Source organism: Octopus sinensis, linkage group LG1 (genome assembly GCF_006345805.1).
Source record: "Octopus sinensis linkage group LG1, ASM634580v1, whole genome shotgun sequence".
Lineage (NCBI taxonomy): Eukaryota > Metazoa > Mollusca > Cephalopoda > Octopoda > Octopodidae > Octopus > Octopus sinensis.
In genome coordinates this window covers 155,647,181-155,659,549 of record NC_042997.1, presented here as the reverse complement: position 1 = coordinate 155,659,549, position 12,369 = coordinate 155,647,181, and the positions used below count along the sequence as shown (strand labels likewise).

General features: G+C 38.9%; 1 protein-coding gene across 3 annotated transcripts in view; it reads right to left on the bottom strand.

Annotated features, from left to right (window-relative positions):
• LOC115213930 overlaps nt 1-6,482 on the bottom strand; it is a 22,890-nt gene extending 16,408 nt beyond the window's left edge. Inside the window, exons 1-3 of one of the 3 annotated variants that reach the window (XM_036505832.1) lie at nt 6,333-6,464; nt 4,227-4,314; nt 1,257-1,445 (exon numbers count right to left, since the gene is read on the bottom strand). The gene's annotated coding sequence lies outside the window, so the exon portion shown is untranslated. Of the gene's footprint in view, nt 1-1,256; nt 1,446-4,226; nt 4,315-6,332 lie in introns of all 3 variants that reach the window. The other 2 variants (XM_029782931.2, XM_029782945.2) reach the window with 2 other exon arrangements.
• Nucleotides 6,483-12,369: the final 5,887 nt, after the last annotated feature.

The following is a 12,369-nucleotide window of genomic DNA, read 5'->3' as shown; positions in this document are numbered from 1 at the left end:
AGACCCCAGTTGAACCGTCCAACCCATGCTAGCATGGAAAGCGGACGTTAAACGATGATGATGATGATGATGATATGTATATATATATTATACATATATATATATATATATATGTATGTATATATATATATATCAAGTAACAAATGAATAAAGATTAAGGGAAGCTTCTACATGTTGTTGAATGACTAAAAATGAATTTGCTACACTGTAATTGCTTTACCTTCAGATTAAATCACTTGTGAGAAAGGTGCAACTTTGAAAGGCACACACAGACATACACATTTATATATATATATATATATATATATATATGTAAACACATACACTCACATGAATGTGTGTATATACATACATCCATACACATATAGTTATGGTATATTCTGTTATGAATGTAATAGAGTACAGTATAGAGCTTGTCCACCTTCAGATTTACCCTGGGCTATCCAGTAGTAATAGTATACTTAGTTCCAGGTCTGCGTTTGGACATGTCATGTGTGAATAAATAACTGTATGTATGTGAGTGCATGTACATATCTGTATGTGTGTGTATATGTGTATGTATATATCTATGTGCATGTGTATGCGCATGTGTATGTATATATATAAGAATATATATATATAGGGCATCCAGCTGTAGAAACACTGCCAGATTTGACTGGGCCTGATGAAGCCTTCTGGCTTCACAGACCCCAGTAGAACCGTCCAACCCATGCTAGCATGGAAAACGGACGCTAAATGATGATGATGATGATGATGATGATTATATGTATGCGTGTGAGAGTGTGTATGTGTGTGTGTATATATATATACATATATATATATGTATATATATTATATATGCAGCACGAAGTTTTGTCAGTGAACAGGTCGCGGTCTCAAAGCGATGAAAATATTTTGACAAATTGAATTTAAATGTTGAAGTGAATCTAACGGTTTTCGTGTGTTTCTTAAATGGCTTATAAACACCTTCCACGCTGCAATTATATATTTATATATATATATATAGATATATGTGTGTGTGTGTGTAAGTGTGTGTATGCACACACGGGCACCTTTGTATGTATATGTGTGTGAGCATATGTATGTTTATATATGTGTGTGTATGTATGTGTGCGTACATATCCGTATATGTGAGCATATATATTTATAACTATATATAATGTTTTTAATGAGCCGTTATAATTATAACTCTCAACTAAAATACAATTTACATTAATTCTCTTCAACAATTAAAGAATAATAAACAAATTACTTACAGCCCAAATAAAGCTTTTCTATGAAATACATCTGTAAATAGTACTGAATTTCATTCTTACAAAACATCTGATTGCATTGAATGACTCTCTGCTCAATTGAAAGTATCGTAGTACATTTGTTGATTATCATTGTCTTTAATACTTTAATTCATGGTAATCTGATTAGCATCTTAGGGCTATTTTTATGACCTGAAATGAGAGATTTAGTATTGGATAGTGTATAATGTATGTACAAATATAAATAAATGTGTGTGTGTGCACGTGCCTATGTGTGTGTATTACACATGACTGCTAGCTTTTACTTTGTTTACTTAATAATTCTATATATACTTAGCCAGTAATTTTAGAAACACCTTGTTGTTACAATGCTTTTATCCAAACCTTATATAATTAAGAAATAAAATAAGAAAATTATTTTCTTTAGAGCTTAATATACATATATACATATATATTAGCTATGCTACATGGCAGGGAAATATGGGCTGTGACTGCTGAGGACATGTGAAGGCATGACAGAAATGAAGCCAGTATGCACTGCTAGATGGGTAATGTCAGTGTGAATATACAATAGGGTGTAAGTGATTTGAGTGAAAAACTGGGTATAAGGGGTGTCAGAGGTAGTGTGCAAGAGAGAAGACTGCACTAGTATAGCTATGTAATGCATATGAATGAGGACAGTTGTGGAGGCACATGGCCTAGTGGTTAGAGCAGCGGTCTCGCAGTCGAGGGATCGCGGGTTCGAATCTCAGACCAAGCGATGTGTGTGTTTATGAGCTAAAAAACCCCTAAGCTCCACATGGCTCCGGCAGAAGGTAATGGTGAACTTCTGCTGACTCTTTTGCCACAACTTTCTCTCACTCTTTCCTCCTGCATCTTGCAGCTCACCTGTGACGGACCGGCGTCCCATCCAGGTGGGAAATCTATGCGCCAAGGAAACTGGGAAACTGGTCCTTATGAGCCAGGCATGGCTCGAGAAGGAAAGGAAGACAGTTGCATCAAGAAATGCTGAGCTCTAATTGTGGAGGAAACATGTGTAAGGGGTGGACCCAGGAAGATGTGGGATGATGTGGTGAGAAAGGATCTTCCTATGTTGGGCCCCACAGAGGGGATGACAGGGGAGTGAGACATCTGGCAGTTTGCTGTACCTGAGAAGACATGTCAAACTAAGTAAATACATGGTCATCCTAGCATACAAGCATGTCCCCAGCATCCCTCTTCAGCTGAGCATTCCTAATCTTGTGGGCTTGTGGGTACCGGTGCCATATAAAAAACACCTAAAAGCACCCATGCTATTTCTACCTAAAAGCACATAGTACATTCTGTAAAGTGGTTGGCATTAGGAAAAGGCATCCAGCCATAGAAACCATGCCAAAACAGACATGGAACCCAGACTGTTGCATGCAGAAGTGCCATTTACTTAAAGTGGATGCAACTCATAGAAGGAAGTATTAAAGGCCACACCAGACACCATTGACTGTTCTGGCATATTTTCTATGACTGGATGCCACTCCTAACACCAACCACTTCACAGAGTGTACTGGACGCTTTTTATGTAACACCATCACCAGTGCTTTTTACATGGCACCAGCATTGATATCAATTCTGCTGTGGTGGATGGGTCTTTTTGAATACAGCAAGGTGCCAGATGTGTCAGTCCTTTGTCATCTCCTTTGTAAGGTTTAGTGTCTTCAGAACAGCCTTCAGTACTTCCTCCCATTTCCTGGATCTTCCTCTTCCACAAGTTCCATCCACTCTAAACAATTGGTACTTCTGGATGCAACAGTCAACATCCATATTCATCACATGACCAACAGGCATCATGATTAGAAGGAGACAGAAAATGCTTGTGTGAGAGAGATAGAAAGAGAAAGAGAGAGCAAGTGGTGTTTGCAGTGAGTGAGTGAGTGCATGTGTGCGCACGCATGTGTGCATGGGTATGATTGATGTCAACAGAGAAATGATGATATGGTGGTAGAGTGAGGACTGAGAGTATAAACAGATCTTGTGTTTCTCTCATTCCAAGGGCAGCATGGTACAGTGAATAGGTGAGTGGTGTGGAGAGATGAAATGCTAATGAAAAGGCAAGTACAAATATAGCAAATATTAAATGAATAAAAAAAAAGGCCATGATTGTGTGTACATATGTATATATGTACACACATCCTATATCCCAGCTGGAATCACTCCCGTTTTCACATATATTTCTCTCTGCTTGCATGAGTGGGTAAGCTCTCCCCAGCTTTGTGTATCACCAAAGGAATTCATTGTCTCTTTCATATTAACATGCTTGAGATCACTTTTGGTTCAGTAACACAAAAGTCCTGGTTTAAAGAGTTGTAAATTTAAACCTTCCATGAAAATTCTATGTTAATTTATGTTCCAATCACTAACTTTATCATAATCATCATCATCATTTAACGTCCGCTTTCCATGATAGCATGGGTTGGATGATTTGATTGAGGACTTGTGAACCAGATGGCTGCACCAGGCTCCAATCTGATCTGGTAGAGTTTCTACAGCTGGATGCCCTTCCTAACGCCAACCACTCAGAGAGTGTAGTGGGTGCTAGAGGGCCAGTTTGGCGGTACTGGCAATGGCCATACTGAAATGGTGTTTTTTATGTGCCACCTGCACAGGAGTCAGTCCAGCAGCACTGGCAGCGATCTTGCTCGAATGTTTTGTTCACATGCCAGTAAGGCAACGCTGGTAACGATCACACTCAAATGGTGCTTTTTACGTGCCACATAATAATTATTTTATTAAATTCTTCATTGCTTTCAAAATAACTGTAAACAAAGGCAGCATATTTCAACAAAACTATAGTAATGAAAAGGTTAATGACTTTGCGAGATTCAATATCTTGAGATTTGTCTTAACCACTTCATCCTAAGGTTTCCAAGGTCACCCTCCTGCAATTCCTCCATTCACACTAAGTTCTTGGCACATCTTTAGCAAGCTGTTATCACTCACCTGCTTCACATGAGCATATCAGCACAGCTTTCCATCATGCACATAACATCTAGTATCTCCTATATGCAGTTTTTTTCTCATTCCATTGCTACAGGATTATACATGCACATTAGGAAAACTTATTTGAGGCAGTCAATTTTATAGCTGAATACTCTTTCTGTTACAAACATTTATCAGGTTTTAAGCAAAGACATTTTTTTAATTGACAGATCTTCATAATGTTAAGGATATAATATAAATGACATATCATCATTTTGCACCCTCTCTCACATACATACAAAGGGCCCTGTCTATTAAATCAGCTCAGAAGGCATTGGCAAGCTATAGCAGAAGACACTAACCTAAGATGCCAAGCAATGGGGCTGAACACAAAACACCACAAGGTTGTGAAGTGAACAGCTTAATTTCCACACACACACATACATACATACACACGCATATGTGGTGGGAATCAACTCGTGAATGTGTAAGGCCACTTCCTAAGCTCAGCAAGTCTATGCAAATGTTCTAAGTATTTAAGAAGTTCTTGTGCGTGAATTTGTTTTGAGTTGATAAAGTGTTGCACAGCACTGAACCCACTTCTTAGCGCAATCAGTTATAACACCAGTGGCATAGCAACAGCGGTTGAGACAACCAGAAACCAACTGAACTTCGAGGTTTTTTTTCTTTTTATACGAGTTTATATTCTGAAGGCGGCGAGCTGGCAGAAACGTTAACACGTTGGGCGAAATGCTTAGCGGTATTTCGTCTGCCACTACGTTCTGAGTTCAAATTCCGCCGAGGTCGACTTTGCCTTTCATCCTTTAGGGGTCGATTAAATAAATCGATATAATCGACTTAATCCGTTTGTCTGTCCTTGTTTGTCCTTTCTGTGTTTAGCCCCTTGTGGGCAGTAAAGAAATAAGAAGGAAGTTCTAACGAGAACTATAGGTCCTTCACTTCCAATGGTTCACATGCTAATTAACTTATAGCTAGGACCCTAACAGGCGTTACTTCTCGGGTCAGAGTAGATTTAGAAACAATAGTGGTTCCACACTTCTCAAAAACCTGGAACTCCTATCCCAAGGCCTTACGACTGGATGCAGTTTAACGTCATATATATGCATATATTAATAAAAAAAAAAATCAAAGGACTTTCTCAAGGCTTTTCGAATTTTGTGGCGTATATATTTGACTGCTCTGGACAGGACGCCGGTCGGTCGCAGGTTTATCCATTTTTGCCAGTTGACTGGACTTGAGTAACGTGAAGTGAAGTGCGTTGCTCAAGAACACAACGCATTGAGCGATCCAGGAATGGTAATCACTTACGATCATGAGTACCACAACCTAATCTCTAAGCCACCCGTTTCCACACATATATAATAGTACTAATAAAATAAAGAAAACATGGTATTTAATGCTTTATAAAACACGCGTTTCAGCAACTCATATATATATATATATATATATATATCAGCGCGTGTCGATTTATACTACGTACACACACACACACATACATATAGATGCGTGTTTTATATACCAGGGGTGGCTGTGTGGTAAAGGGTTCATTTCATAACCGCATGGTTCTGGGTTCAGTCCCACTGCGTGGACCCTTAGGCAAGTGTCTTCTACTATAGCGTCGGGTCGACCAAAGCATATTGAGTGGTTTTCGGAGACGGAAACTGAAAGGAGAACGTTGAATATGTAGAAATCCGGTGCGCGCGCGCGTGCGTGTGTTCGTGTTTACCCCCCACTACTGATTGACAAATGGTGTTGGCTTGTTTATATCCTGTAACTTAGCGATTCAACAAAATGAAATTGAAGAAGTACCAAACTTTTTGAAAATAAGTATTAGGGTCGATTTGTCCGACTAAACACTCCAAGGTAATGTCCCAGCACGGCCGCAGTCTTATATTATAAAATATATAATATATATAAAACGTTTTGATCGTCATGTTTTAATATAATATATATATAGAACGTTTTAGCCGTCACGTATTTAAACACGTTCTTTCTGTAATTCTGTGTAATCTGTAATACGAACTATTCACTTTAAACAATAAACAACACGATAAACAATAAACAATAGGATAAACAGAAAATATAATAATCAATTGGATTACATACTATTAAGAGTGGTGTCTCGTAATTAATGATCTAATAACATCCAGGGCACAATCATTAAAATAAGCGACATCAAAAGGAAGACAGTTTCGACCGACAGCCCCACGTCAGAATGTCAAATCAAAGTAAATGTAAATAAAATGTGAAGGGAGATAACTCTGATTCAATTTCCGTTCGAAACATCGAGGACAGTTTATATTAGCCACGAGTAAAAGCGGTGAGTTGGCAGAATGGTTAACACGCCGGCCAAAATCTTTAGTAGCAAATCGTCCGTTTTTATGTTGTGAGTTCAAATTCCACTGACTAGAGTGGTTGGTCATACACCTGTCTTCGTCTTTTGTTTTTCCGTAAATTTCAACTATATATATATATATATATATACACACACAATATATATAGATATATTATGTAAAGATGAGAATGTGTGTATGTCTGTCTGTGTGAATCCCTAAAACTTGAGAACTACACAACCAATTTCATTCAGATTTTACACATGCCTTACTTAAGGTCCATGTAGTGTCATAGGCCCAAAAATTTTTCAACTTCTTGTGTTGTGCGAGCCCACAGCAATATCATATCTTCTCCACTATTTAAGTATTACGTGTCAAAAGGGAAACAATATCGTCTCTCTATTGTAATGTCAGATGCTTTCACTTTAATAGTTTCACTTTAATACTGAAACTATTCGTTTTTGCTTAGATAAAAGGACAAAATTGTGGGTGTTAAGTCCCCATGAAAGGGTCTTTCTAACTTCTAGGAAGATGAAATTTTATAAATATTTCTTCATTTGTGTCTAATATCTATGGTTAAAATTTCAACAACAGCAAAAATATATGAATTGTCATGGGGATTATGGCCCTTACGCATAGAATATAATTTCCAAATTTCATAAAGATCCATTCAGTACTTTTGACCTATTTTTGGATCATAAAAGAAATGACTAAAATTTTGGAGTTAAGGCCCCCATTAGGGTGTCTTAGAATCCTCATGAGAAGTGGAAACTTTGAGAATAGTTCTTGATGTGTGTCAATTATCCATGGTTGAAATTTCATAAACATCAAAAATTTATGAATTTTCATGGGGGTTTTGCCCTCTTTAAGCCATTTAAAATTCAAACCAAACATATTGCATTATACCCACCCTTATGCATTGAATCTAAGTTTCAAATATCATAATGATCCATTCAGTAATTTTGGTCTATGAAATTGTATGAAACACACAGCATTACCCTTCTCCCCAGGCTTGGATTTTTTGTTCCAAATTTCATTAGGATCGGTGCAGCAGTTTTCGAATGTATAAGTAACACACAAACACACGTAAAGACATTGACTTTTATATAATAGATATATATATACGTGTGCAATACGCAAAAAAAAAAAAAAAGACTGTCCTGAAATAAACTTAGAAAATCCCTCTGTTATGGAATACATTAATAAACACCAACTCAAGGAATACTGGTGGAATTTTCCCATTAAATCTACTGTTAAATGTAAACATAACAGGCCAGATATTATTGTTTGGGACATAGAGGCAAAGGTATGTACCATCATAGAGGTCAGCTGCTCTGCAGATATAAATATCTCTTTGAAAACCAAAGAAAAAGAGGATATGTATGGACATCTGTTTCGAAACCTCCAGCTTCTATATCCAAACAATGAATTCATATTCATACCAATAATAATTGAAGCACTAGGTTTTGTAAGTAAAAGCTTAAAGGAGAATCTGGATAAACTGGGACTTATAGAAACAGATATCAACCGGCTAATTTGTACATTACAAGTGCAATCTGTGAGTGGAACAGTAAAAATATGCAACGCTTTTCTCAAGTTCCAAATGTGAATTTGTGTTAACTACATCTCAAAGATGGAGCCTTGTATCTTTGTTGGAAACCGGGTCCCTCCTCAGTGGAAGATTTATAATAATTAAAAAATAGAAGACACACACACATTAGTGTATATATATATATATATATATATATATATATATATATATATAATATATATATATATATATATAAATGTATATACCAGAGTATATACATACGTACATATATACATACATACATTATTATGGCTGCCCCCTCGTTATCGAGTATGGCCATTGCACGAAGCTTAACTGTTACTGGTGCTGTGATCGAATGTGACTTTTTAGCCCAGCTAAAGATCTACAATATCTTGTACAAAATTGGCAATTAAAACCTTTACTGGTAATAGCCGGCTGTAGTTGTAACTGGGCTTCATGTACCTTTGCATGTCGTTTAAGTCCTCCTGCCGAATTACACTCTCTTCCACATTCCCGACAGATATGATTAGTATGGTGTGTTACACCACCACCAGTGGCCAGGTTGTCACTCATCTGTCTCGTTTTATGACTACGAAGATGACTCATGAGTCCAGCTTTACTGAGGCAGGGTCTTGCACAGACATTGCATGTCAGAATCAAAGGAAGACCCTTCCCTTCTGGAAGTGTAACAGCGATGCCCTTCCTGACGTCCCTCCTTACTTTCTCATGTGTAACTCAAGATTTCTCAAACGTGGCTGTCCCCTCATGCACAATCCTTCTCCACCTGCTACGATCAATAGCTATGCCTTCCCATGTGTCAGGAGAGATGCGAGCATCTCTTAAGGAAGCCTTCAGCAAGTCCTTATATCTCTTTTTTGGTTTATGTGGAGGTCGTTCTCCTTTAGCTAACTCTCCATAAAAGAGTTGTTTTGGCATCCTTGAATCCTTCATTCTGACCAGATGACCACTCCATCTGAGCCTTTGCTTTAACACAAGAACTTCTATACTTTCACCCCGAGAGCCTTCAAGTATTTCAAGATCACTGATGCGGTCCTTCCACTTAATGCTATAGATCCGTCTGAGGCACATCTGATGGAAACGTTCCAGTTGTTTAAGGTGGTATCAATATGTGACCCATGTCTCGCAGGCATAGAGAAGAAAAGGGAGCACACATGCCTTGTACACCTTTATCTTTGTCTTTCTGCATATGTCTCGCCGACTCCAGAGGCACTTTTCTAGCCTTCTGAAAGCAACACTTGCTTTCCTAATTCTATATGGAATTTCATCATCCAAATTGCCATATCTATTAATAGTGCTTCCCAGGTAGACAAACTGATCGACTACATCAAGTCGTTTACCATTCACATAGATATTTGGCACATACATACATACGTACGTACGTATGTATATACTCTGGTATATACATTTGTCTTTGGTTTTAAAGTTTGACGAGACCTTCATGCAGCTAAGACTTTTGTGGATGCGAAACCATTGATCACACTGTGACCGGCCATAGACCTAACTACTAATAAATATATTACTATCCTATGCTTTGGAGTGTGCTTCTTTTTCGGATATATGACACACTGATGATATATATGCATATATCCTCATTTAACATCCGCTTTCCATGCTAGCATGGGTTGGACAGTTCAACTGGAGTCTGGGGAGCCCGAAGGCTGCACCAGGCCAGTCAAATCTGGCAGTGTTTCTACAGCTGGATGCCCTTCCTAACGCCAACCACTCCGAGAGTGTAGTGGGTGATTTTATGTGCCACCGACACAGGTGCCAGACGAGGCTGGCGAACGGCCATGCTCGGATGGTGTTTTTTATGTGCCACCGACACAGGTGCCAGACGAGGCTGGCAGACGGCCACGCTCGGATGGTGTTTTTATGTGCCACCGACACAAGTGCCAGATGAGGCTGGCGAACGGCCACGATCGGATGGTGTTTGTTATGTGCCCACAGCACGGAGGCCAGTCGACGCGGTACTGGCTACGGCCACGTTCGGATGGTTCTCTTGTGTGCCACCGGCACTGGTACCACAAAGATACAAATTCCATTGATGTTCATCTATTTTGATTTGGTTTGATTTTCACTTGCCTCAACAGGTCTTCACAACTGTCACACACTTGCCTCAACAGGTCTTCACAAGTGTCACATACTTGCCTCAACAGGTCTTCACAAGTGTCATAAGAAGGAAGGTATGCACAGGTGGACTGACTACGTCCCAGGTAGGGGCCACGGGTTATGGCCTGACTAGTCTTGCCGGGTCTTTGGATGGTGTTTTTATGTGCCACCAACACAGGTGCCAGATGAGGCTGGCGAACGGCCACAATCGGATGGTGTTTGTTACGTGCCCACTATATATATATAGTTAATTGAGGACATACACAAGCAATATATTAATTTGATGTTCTGTGAAAGGAGAGAGTTGTTAATGTTTCGATCATTGCTCTTTGTCAGATAGAAGAAAGTCCAAAAAAAGAGGGGAAAATATGGAAAAATCAGGTGAAATTGTCAACAACCCATGTGCGGTTACACACACGCACAATAAGAAACCACTGGATATGAAAACTCTTAACATATTCTGTGAGAGCTCTATTTTATACTAGAAGTTTTTGCTGTCTTTTGAGGGAGATTCAGTAACTATTTCTAACATGTCGGACAACTATGCAGATGTTGGGAGTGTTTGTGAGAAGTTAGAATGTTATTAGCTTCTTTGGATCCCTTTGTTGAGAGATTGCCTGGTTACCATTGTTGTGAAGGAGTGTGGTCACTGATGTTGTAGAGCTGCTTGCTGGTGTATATTGTATTATAGAAGACCATCGTCATGTGATCTAGCTGGTTGCATTTATAATAAAGGAACCAACTCACGAACTCTTATTTAGAACTAGCAGTATTGCCCGGTGTTGCTCGGGTTTGTAAGGAAAATAACTATATAAGCATTAATAGAGAGTTACTTCTCTTATATAAACCGAGCAAAAAATGCATTAAAAAAACGAAAAAATGATGGTAATTTTTTTTTTAAATCGTAGACTCATCGTAGATGCGCGCTAACACCCAGAAGGGCTCGATATGAATCACGACTATAAGATACCCACTTTTAGTTAAACTGCACCGCAAAATATGGGAGTAGTTAGGAATCTAAATCGGAGGAGACAGACTCTCACACAACTTCAGTTTTATATATAAAGATATTTGTTGCTGGATATGGTTTACTGCGTTGACTGTTAAGAGGACCACACTGTGTCTGTAGAAGTCTAGTGGTGGTATATCGTGTGAGTGTTCGAAGTTGTTTCTTTCTATAGGTGGTCTATTTGAATGCCCGAAGGGGTCTGCACGAATGCCCGAGGTGGTCGGTGCGAATGCCCGAGGCCGTCTGGTTGGGTAAGGTGCCAAACAGTTTTTATAGGGTGAAAAGGGGTCAATTTTTAGATCATCTGAGGAGCCATATCACGTCACCATTTCACGCTGATTAGTTGATTTAGGGATCAATCATGTGAAACTGTGGTGGCTTACTCATGATTCCTAATGCAATCCCTACATCTTAAATTAGTTAATGCTATGAAGATTTTCATTGACTGAAGAGAGAGATGCAAGAAAAAAGGCAATATATGTTAGTAGCAGACAAAATATTATATTCAATATAGTTTTAAAATGTTTAGTTGTGCCAGGTACATATGAATAGATAAGATTCGCAGTTATTAACAGAAAACACTGAAGCTGATGAGGTGAGTCATTGAGAAGGTACTTTTAATCTAAGTGAATAAGGTGTTACTAATAAAGGAATTTAACTCAGCCTTTGATGAAAGAGATCTATGGATATAGGCGTAGGAGTGGCTGTGGTAAGTAGCTTGCTTACCAACCACATGGTTCCGGGTTCAGTTCCATTGCATGGCACCTTGGGCAAGTGACTTCTACTATAGCCTTGGGCTGACCAAAGCCTTGTGAGTGAATTTGGTAGACGGAAACTGAAAGAAGCTCGTCGTATATATGTATATATATATATATGTGTGTGTGTGTGTGTGTATGTGTGTATGTGTATGTGTGTGTGTGTATATGTTTGTGTGTCTGTGTTTGTCCCCCCCAACATCACTTGACAACTGATAGTGGTGTGTTTACGTCCCCGTCACTTAGTGGTTCGGCAAAAGAGACCGATAGAATAAGTACTAGGCTTACAAAGAATAAGTCCTGGGGTTGATTTGCTCAATCGACTAAAGTCGGTGCTCCAGCTTGGCCACAGTCAAATGACTGA